Genomic DNA, 10,594 nt, shown 5'->3' on the forward strand with positions numbered 1-10,594 from the left:
TTTTCCCCAAATTCGCGGCCCGCGGCGAGCAGGACGCCGAAACAAAATAAAAAATTGCTCGTGAATTCGCAGCACGGTGCAGTGCCGCAGGGATACCGTCGAACCAAACAGGCCCTAAGGGGACGGGGACCCCGCGTTCGACATCTTCAATCACAAGCAAAAGAAACATATAACCACATATGAAAGATCAGAACTGAGTATAAGACATTGGTAAAAGTTGGGGCTCAGAGCTGGGCTGTGTGCTTCCCGGTCTTGAGTAAGAGTTGCCAACTCGACAATCTACAGGAGGTAGTTATTAACCTCAATCCAAATGACTAACCATGGACTTTTATAAATTTTCATAGAAAAATTATTTGATTTTCATGCGAAAGCTGTTGTTTAAGTCTTTTTTATGCAGAGTTCTTTTTAACATGCAAAAGAGATTTTTATTTTAGTTTCGTAAATATTTTTGTAAAGTCGTGCAGTCCACAGGTTGGTCACTCTAATCGTGCTAGAACTACGGACAACCTAAGAGTGTCGGGGTAACGATCCCACCAAGGGTTGGCGAATAACATCATCGATCATTTCCTCTCTCTTATTGAAAATCCTTGAGGTTGGAGATACTATTCTAATAATTTCACTTCGTATCCCTCGTTTAAGCACGCATAAGCAATGTCGTCATCGCCCTCGCCACTTAGACTCTAAACTTATCCTAGTCCGATGATCCATATATGGCGTTAAGAAATTTCCCCAATTGCCAGGAGGATTTGAGTGTAATATCCAAACTCAAATCCCGATGCATTGGGTTTTATTGTAGGTTAAGTCATTATGAGGATTTCACTGTTGATTTAATTAAAGAAGCACGGGTCACGTCTCGGTGCATCCTGGTGTCTAGTGTTTTGATCAGTTTGTGAATTAGGGTCAAGTGTCTAGTTTCATTGTGCATTTAAGGATTATGTGAATGAACTCTCACCTAGGGTGTGCTCCTAAGACCTTGGGATGTTATGCTGAGAATTAGGTGAATGGGCTCTCACCTAGGGTGTGCTTCTGAAAACTAGGAAGTTTATGCTGAGGATTAGGTGGATGGGTTCTCACCTAGGGTGTGTACCTAAAGTCTAGGAAGCCTACACTGAAGACTAGGTGTTGAGGGCTAGGTGGATGGACTCTCACCTAGGGTGTGTACTTAAGCTTTAAGAAGTCTACACTGAAGACTAGGTGGATGGGCTCTCACCTGGGGTGTGCTCCTAAAATCTAAGAAGACTATGCTGAGGATTAGGTGAATGGACTCTCACCTAGGATATCTCCTAAAATCTAGAAGCTTACGTTTTAACTTGTGCTTAAAGTAATTTAAAGCATTTCACCCTCAAATAAGTGTTTTCCAACTAATTAAATCAGAAATTCCCAATTTTTGACTTAACCATGTAAAAATAACAAAACAAACGAAAATAAAAGATTGATCCACTTTCAAAACTAACGAATCAAAAGAGGAAATAACAAGTGAATCATCCTAAAAAAAACGTTTAAATTCTTTCAATATTGTAATTAAATAAACTCTCAAAAAGAGTAATTAAGTTTGTTCCAAGACAATGCACAAAATCGGCCCGAATCGACACATAAAGTGACTCCAAAACAACGATCGAAATCAGCCCAAATCAGCACCTATAGTAACTCCAAAACAATGCACAAAATCAGTTTAAATTGTGCACAAAATCAGTTTACAATGCACAAAATCAGTTTAAATTGGCACCTAAAGCGGCTCCAAAACAATGCGTTAAAATCAGACTTTAAATTCGCCTCAAAACATTATTTAAGCCTCTCTAAATCAGCAATAAAAGAGTAATTTTTAAAACTCCCAAACAACTCTCATGTAAGATCAAGGCATCAATTTTAAATATCCAAAAATCAGTTAGGAAATTCAGTCCAAAATAGTGTGTAAACTCTCCAAAATCAATTAACAAATTGTCTTTAAAATAGTACGTGAATCAGTTAACAAAGCTCTTAAAAATCGCAATATTTAGATCCACCAAGCAACATGTAAAACAGCCCCCAAGGGAGGCATTCGGAAGTGAAAGAGTATAGACCTGCAAAGACGCATTCAAGCCCTAGAATAACGGTCATATCGAGCCTCATTGTATTTCCTTTCGAGGGCTTGAAACATGAAATTAACAAATGAGTATTTAAGATCAACAAGTAAATGGTCATTGAGACTTCACAATATTGCATTTAGGTGCTTGAAACATAAAACCAACAGCTAAGCATTTAAAATCAGCAATAACGATGATCAAAATAGTGTTCATAATTCTCTAGAATTAGTGAGCATCTATGGCCAAAGCAGCATTTTATCCTTCCAAAAACGCAAGTTTATAAGGCTCGAAACAACATCCATGTCATTCTAAAACTTCCAATTCAACAAGTAGGTCTACAAAAAATGAAGTTTATGCGTATTGTAAAAGATAATGCATTATCTTATTACAACATAAAATATTTGAGTGTTATGCATACTCGTGTGAAAGTTCGTGACAATGGACATGTAAAAGCACATGGATTGAGTGGATGTTTATGCAAATCTTCCTAACTCGTAGAGGCATGTATTGCAGAAATAAAATGAGCGGTACAGTAACAAAATAAGAATTCGTTACCCAGTTACTGCAATCGCTAAGTTTCTGCGCTCCAAATCTTTTCAGAAGTTCTGGAGCTCTGTGTTCCTCCTACCTCCAATGCGAACAAGGGAGTCGGCCGAGTGATCCTCGAGCGAGGAAGAGGCGAGCAGGAAATTCAGCGTGGAAGATGCAGCATATGCTTTGGTCGGGTGAAGGAGGCGGGATCGAACCCGAGAAAGTCTTACAGGAAACGCTAGCCGAGCGGGAGGAAGAAGAGGCGAACAAATGCAGAGGAGAAGAGAGCCGAATGGGAGAGGCGAAGTTTCGGTGTGGAGGGGAGTTCGCAAGAGGGGAGGCGAAGCAGGTGCTTCTGCGTGAGGAAGAAGATCGTTATTCACGAAGCTGTCGAGGTAGGCGATCGAGGAAGAAGGGAACGAATCGCAGGTCTTAGCGCAGAGGCGGGATCGATGAAGGGTTTCAGTTGGGATTTCGGTGGAGGCGATCGCCTAGGCTGCGATCGAGATAGGGAGATGGGGCTGGGTTCGGTCACGAGTGGAGGGAGGCTACGATGCTTCTCTGTGAAGACGGATCGGGAGAAAGGGATAGCCACGAGCTTCGGTAGTAAAGGGAAGAAGCGCGGCCAGCCGGGGGAAGGAGCTCGAGCGTGAGAGTGAGGAGTTTTCGGTGCAGAGCGGAAGAAGAGAGGAGCCAAACAGGAGAGACCATGCCAGGAAGGAGCTAAGCGGGATTGTATAGCCGAGGTGAACGTTAAGGGAGATTAGGCGGGGAATTAATTTGTTTCCATTCACGTAGCTGGGTTCAAATGGAAAATTTTAACTCCCAATTAAGATAAAATTAAATGACGAATTTGAAATTCAAAAATTTAAAATTCAAAATGGTTTAACAAATTGTTTAACCTTTGCTCAGCCCGAGTCAAACCTGGGTTGAGTCCGGGCCCGCATCCCGCTAAAGGAGAAAAAAAAATGCATCGATTTTCGTGCAAACTGTGTGCGCGCGTAACCCCAGCAATATGGGTGTCTTTTCTAGCTAAAATCGACATTCCGGACGCGTCGGCGCGGTCCGTTTCGTCATCCGGGATCGTCCGGACGAGTTTGCCGGCGGGCGAGTCAATTTAAGCCAAAATCGTGTGGTGTAGTGCAGTGAGTGTAAAAATGGCGTTCGCGAGTAATCGAGTCACAAAGGGTCCACCTAAGGCTGTTGATCCTATAGGAACTCAATTTCGGGCCCTCTACATGTTGGTCCTTAGCCCGTAACTAAAAGTTGAGTGTTTGGAACCACTCATGCGAGTTCTTCACAAAAATGAGTCAAGAAGTGGCTTGAAGTTCTACGGGAGGTGGGCTCCATTACTAGTCTGCTAGGATGGTCAACCAGGAACTCCTAATGCTAGATTATGGGTTCTGGGAGTAGGAGACTAAGACCTCACAAAAATGAGGTCAACAACCTTCTTTATAAATCTCTCATGCTCCTCTGCTCGCTTGGCGATCTTATCAGCTTGCTTCGATAAGATCTCCTTCGTCTGCTCCGCCTGCTTCGACAATTTCACCTTCGTTTCCGCCACTCTCCTCGATTGGTCTGCGATCTTCTGCCTCATCTTTCGCAGTCCCTCTCCCTCATCGCCGGCCATCTCTCCGTCCACCATCTCCACTGGGGCTCTACTTCCAATCCTCTCCCACCTCCACGAAGAGCGCAGAGAGAAGATTCAAAACATAGACGACTAGAGCTTTTTTTTTCTTCATATATATTTTTCTGATCTATATCTTTTCAAAATTTCTGAATCACTCTTCTTACCTTAAGTTTTTTCTATCAACATTTTTGTTTCATCCATAATATTATAAATAAAAATCATAACGGGTCTTTCTACAATTCTTAAGGCATGAACCAATGACTTGGTAATAGTGATAGGATGAGTTACAGTTAGCCAGAATTTTTCATTCAAAATAATCTTCAACATTTATTTTCAGATTCCTTGACCCATTAACAATCTAACTACTGTGTAAAGATAAACATAACATCCCAAGGTGTCTTTTATCCAAGATATTTTATAAAGTTAAGTACAATGTAGCAAATTTAGTGGTTACAGATTTATTGAGCTCTTTTTAAGAGAACTTTTTCAACAAGACCAAAACTCAACTATGATTATAAATAAATTCTCTATTATTTTACCTTTATTAAAAGCTTTCTTATATTATGGTAACTCTCATAGGTTTCTCAAGTATTAAATCAGTACAATTTTTAACACATGGAGTCCAGTAAAGATATTGCATTTTCTCCATCAATTTATTTCTCAATGCCTTGTACACAATTGCATTACTAATAATAGCTTTGACTACAAGATGCTCTCCAACCTTCGTCATAACCTTATTAATTAATTTGGACATATTATATGCATCCTTCACATAGTCTAATGCTTGATTAGACTTAAAAAGATAGTGTTGTAGATCATATATTTATTTTTTATATTTGATCAATCACCCGACGTGAATGTGGTTTTTATTTGAGACCTTGTCATTTTAATATAATACTTGGAGAGGGACAAGATATTAATAGAGCTCAAGGGGCATCTACTGAGAGCCCAACAAATCATGAAGAGGAAAGCGAATGGAAATAGAAGAGAGGTGCAATTTGAACCACTGGGCATAGTCTACATGAAACTGAGACCACCCTTCTGACAGAAGACATTGGCTTGGAGTGAGAAACTTTCATCGCGATAATTTGGATCTTATGAGGTGATGACACGTATCGGGTCAGTGGTCTTCCGTTTGAGGTTACCACCATCGTTTGCACTACACCCGATCATTTATGTATCATAGCTGAGACGTTCGATTGGAAATCATACACCTTCGTCTTCACTACCATTGACGTTGATGAGGGGCTTGGATGTGATTCTGGATTCATTAGAGGTCGAATGAGTGCGTCGAGGAATAGAGGGAGCAAAAGAGGTATTGTCTAAGTGGAAAGGGCTGCCAGACTACGACGCAACGTTGGAGTCTTACGAGGTGATCCACAAGCAGTTTTCATCCTGCCACTTTGAGGTTAACGTACTTCTTTGAGAGGGGACTATTGTTACATCAGTATATGAACCGGTTCCTCTTGAACCGGTTTAGAGCCATCCAACCGACTCGCCACAACAGCAGGCAGGCAAGGCAATTCTGCGAGAAGAGGCGGGACTATAGGGAGATGCGATAGAGAAAATCAAGAAGCATGTGGGGTCCACGAGAGCCTTAATCACATATTCAAGGAGGAGAAATTTTGTGGGGGGGGGGGGGGTTGGAAGATTTTTGGGGAGAGGTTTATAAGAGGGGAGATAACCTAGGGTTGTTGTTCATGCATATTGGTTGGCTGCTTTTTCTTTTTCTTGCCAAATATTTTCTTTCTACTCCCAATATTTGGTATGTGAACATTATGCTTTCTTGCCAAATATTTTTTAATTATAGCCCACATATTCCATTAAAATCTTTTCAAAATTTCTAAATTTTTTCTTATAAATCTTAAATTAAAAGCCTCATTCAAAGCAAAGAATAGTATATGAGGAAGATCAAAGAAAAGTGAATCAGTAAATAAGAAAGAAATAAGAGATGAGAAGAAATTAAAGAGTCGTGCAATATGTTAGGGTTGTTGGTAGCATGGCAATGCTGAATACTAAGGATTGGCGCAATGGTGAATACTAAGGATTGGCGTTAATGGTAGTGATGGCGCCACAATAGTGGCATTAAGGGTAATGGTGGTGGCTCAATAGTTGCCACGGTGACAAAATCGAAAATATTAAGTTTATAACGTGAGATTATCAAATTATAATTACAGTGGCCTCATGTGTGCAGGATTTTTTATAGGATTTGGCTATCATCCTTTTGTGTGTGAGATTTGCATTCAGGGGACTCATGGCTTTAGTGTTTTTTTTTTCTTTAATGAAATAGGTTTTGGTTTAAATTATAAAGGCAACTAGGCTTGTAAACAAAAAATAAATAATATTAGTATCTTGTCAAATTGAGGTTGTACCGCATCAAAGGAGCCTTAATTCTCACTTCGCTTAACTAAGATGTATCCCTGAATTGTTCCATGTGAGGCATATGCTGCAAATCTTTTTTCTTGCACCTCAAATTGAGATAATTTATTGTGTTTTTTTTATAAAATGATTTTATACAAAGCTAGGATAGCTCCTATTAAGAAATATACAATATCAATAATTAAAAAAATAAATACATTACTAATTATGATAGGCCAATCCATGAACTGGTAATGTGACAACAGTGATCCTATGGATTAATGAGTTAGCTATGAGAGTAAGGAAGGGGAGAGGAGGCAGAATAGCTACAGAAAACTTGAAGTCGGTTGGATGATGGGCTGAGCAGCAGGCAAAGAACTGACAAATGTACTTCTTGGGAGGAATTTATGGCGTGAGCTAGGCAGGCAGCTGGCATAGGCATTAGCCAGTCGGGAAGTTGCCAACAGATTTCTGGGGCAATTTTAGGAATGTTTTAAGGCATAGTTTATTTTCACACACTCCCTATAATGAATAAATGAACAATATTCATTCCTATTTGTCTTGTTAATTTTTGAAATTTGGTCCATAATAAATTTTTTGTGAGAATATCTACACGTTGCGTAGTTATGATTATGAATGGAGTGCAAATTCTTTTTTCATCTCTCTTTTATAAAGCATATTTCAGTTTTAATATACATAGCACATTTATGCTGCATGGATTTACTCACTAATCAATTATTTTGCGCAAGTCCTTGTAACATTCCCATAGGTAGTTATCATGTTAAGATTAGAATCAGTGTTACCTTGTGTAAAAAAGTCTAGCTTGGCTTAGGCCCTCGATTAAGCTTAGTAGGAATTCTTTGATCTATCTTGTAATTGAATTATCTAGACACATAGAATAGACAATTCATTTGTATGTCTCTTTTTATGTGATCTTGTAGAAGTTTTCAATGCGGTTAGGGGAGTGAAATTTGTGTTAGTTAGGGAGATATTCAGGCTTAAATAAAATAAGATAAAATATTCATACAAAATTCATTTTCATTGAGTTGGGATTCTCCCTTTGAATGTAATTTTTGGGGGAAAAGGATAATTTTTAGAGAATGTTAGCATTGTGTTTTTTTTTTTTTAGTACTAAGGGAGTAATATTTATATCATTGTTCGTTTGAAGAGTAGCTAATAAAAACATATTTTATAACTCTGGGGCTTTTCCTTTTTACGAGTAATGTGAGTAAAACGGAACAAATAAAGATTTTGATAAAATCGTGGAGATGAATTTTCTTATGGGGGAGGTTTTGTTATGAATGTGATGAGGTCTTTAAATTTTAGAATTCTTGATAGCATATATTAATGAGATATGGAAAGGTAAAGATAATCTCCCCCAATATTACTTTGGATTATTACTTATAATCATACTAGGTTTAGTAACTTTACAAAAGTTGCCTTTTTGTTCTTTGATAAATATTAATACATCAATGTTAGTGAACAATCTCCTTGTTGAAATAGAAAGCTCCCAATAATAGAGTCAAAGTATTATCTTCCATTGTTAGTCCTGAAGGCTTGTTTTTGGGTTCTAAACTAGGTTTATATGGAATGATGGAATATTTTAAAATTATGACATGTTAGTAAGTTATCTTTTCATTTTTTGTGATTATTAACAAATAATATGAAACTCCGAAATGTTGAGATATTTGTGCTTGATATGCTCTCTAAATATCAATATGAACAACAGCAATACCTTGAGATACTTAATATGAAAAGTCTGGATTCATGTTTCTTGCTTGTTTGACTTGTGGATAAATTTCACATTGGACTGATGCGTGATTTTTATTTTTTAAGAACAAAGGGAAAAAATTTTGATGGTATAGAAAGCTGGTATGATGATTTTATATTATAATTGTGTTTTCTTTAAAATAAGATGTATATTGAGCATGTTTTGTTTGTAATTTACTACAAATTCAAGATGTTTAGTCTATCATTTTCTTAGCATTGTCAATTCTTCTTCTCTAGATCATGTCTTAAAATTCTTAACCAGTGAAAAATTTTAATTGCATTGTTTATATATTTAGTCATTTTAGAAAAGATTGTAGGAATGTTTGAGAACCAATAGGATTGAATTTAGAACCATTTTTTCTTGTGATTTTGGTTATCCTAAATATCCTACTGACTTTATCAACTTTTTAATTTAGGATAAGAAGGAATTTTGATATTATGTCTTTCTCAGCAATTTTACAAGACTTTGTTGCATACCTTAGACATTCTTATTCCATTTCTTCAAAGACATCTAAGTGTTGCCAATACTGGATAAGGGTGACAAAGAAAACTAAATTTTAGATCCATGCTACCATAGCCCAAGCAATTTAGATGATTTAGAAGTTTGTGGTCTCTTGATACATAAATCAGTCAATCAAATTAACCCTGAAAACGAAGATAAAAATGATGAAATTTTGTGCATTCCATCCTATTTCAAACATAGAGAATATCTTTATAAAAGCAAAATTAAAACAACTTGAAAGAGCCTGATCAAAGTTTACAAGACCTAACGATTTTAAGATTTGCAGGCTCTAATCTCGATATCTCACTGCATGCAAAATCTCTGAAATAATGATCAAGTTATCAAAGAAACACCTGCAAATATATAGATCAAGTAAAAGTTCACAAATTGACTCAACACATTAATATTGTAACTATTCTTCTTCATAATCTTATGAAGATGACTAGTAGATCGGCAAAAAAACTGAGCCCAGCCAAGCAGAACTGTGCTTCAAGCTTGAGCTTATTTTTATAAAAATTGAGCTTGAGCTTGAATTGAGCTTCTATGACTATTCAAGCTCAATTTGAGTTCGATTTGTATTTTGTTCATGTGATGCTAATCAAGCCATTATCAAAGAGCTTGTTTATCAAAGTAAAATGAATGTTATCGAGTTATTTGATTCTAACCAAATGAGTTTTTTCAAGTAAATTAGTGAGTAGTACTACCAATCTATTTGTTTTTAACTAGATAAGCCTTATCAAACAAATTAATGAGTTATATTATTAAGCTACTTATTTTTTAATCAAACGAGTCTTATCGAATTATAAACTAACTACTTATTGAACTTAGAGAAACAAATGAGTCTATAGATGAACGAGCTACTAAATAAACCACTAGAACGATCATACACACAAATGAAAAACTAATCAAACAAATATTTATCTTATCTTATGAATTAATAATTAATAATTTAATTTAATTAAGTTTTTAATTGAGTTTTAATTTAATTTATTCAAGAGCTTTAAATTGAGCTTAACTAAGCTTATTCTTGAGCTTTAACTCGAGCTTATTCAAAGCTTGTTCATGAATTTAAATGAAATTATTTATTGAGCTTTCTTATGAGCTTGTTTGCAGTTTTTAAATAGTATTGTTCATGAACATAAATGAATCAAACAAATAGTTGTTTACGTTTATTCATAACTACCACTTATTTATAAAAGCATTCAAACATGTTCAAATAGTTAATGAAATGAATATTAACAAGCTCTTATCGGCCCAAGCGATGAGTAGCTCATCAAACACTTCGTTTGCAGCCCTACTAGTAAGCCCATTCATAAGGCTATTAGAACTTATGTTCTCCTAATTATAACACAGCCTAAAAAATATGACTAATATAATGTTGTTGATATCTCACATTAGTAATTATGATAGATGCTCAATTGATCCTAAATAACTTTTTTAAGGACTTTCAAAAATCTGTTGGCCAACCTAAATTCAGCTGTTATGCAATTAAAAATTAATGGTGTCTCACACACACACACACACACACACACACACACACACACACACACACACACACACACACACACGTATATATATAAATAGATAGATAGATCGATATATAACCTACGTTGTGCCACGTGCCCCGGCTTGTTCGTTGGCATCCACGGTATAAGACTTCTCAAGTCGGGGGTTTGAACCCTCTCGAATTGTTAGGCGCATTAGGGGTGGCCGGAGGCTCGGATAATGGTGTATATACAC

At 36.8% G+C, this 10,594-nt stretch overlaps 1 protein-coding gene and 1 pseudogene across 1 annotated transcript in view; one reads left to right on the forward strand and one right to left on the reverse strand.

Annotated features, from left to right (window-relative positions):
- The window catches only part of LOC110027179, a 7,199-nt pseudogene extending 2,960 nt beyond the window's left edge, over positions 1-4,239 (reverse strand).
- Positions 1-10,594, forward strand: part of LOC110027174 (serpin-ZXA) — a 22,587-nt gene that overhangs the window by 10,449 nt on the left and 1,544 nt on the right. The window lies entirely within an intron of this gene.

This window comes from Phalaenopsis equestris, unplaced genomic scaffold, assembly GCF_001263595.1.
Source record: "Phalaenopsis equestris unplaced genomic scaffold, ASM126359v1 Scaffold000418, whole genome shotgun sequence".
NCBI lineage: Eukaryota > Viridiplantae > Streptophyta > Magnoliopsida > Asparagales > Orchidaceae > Phalaenopsis > Phalaenopsis equestris.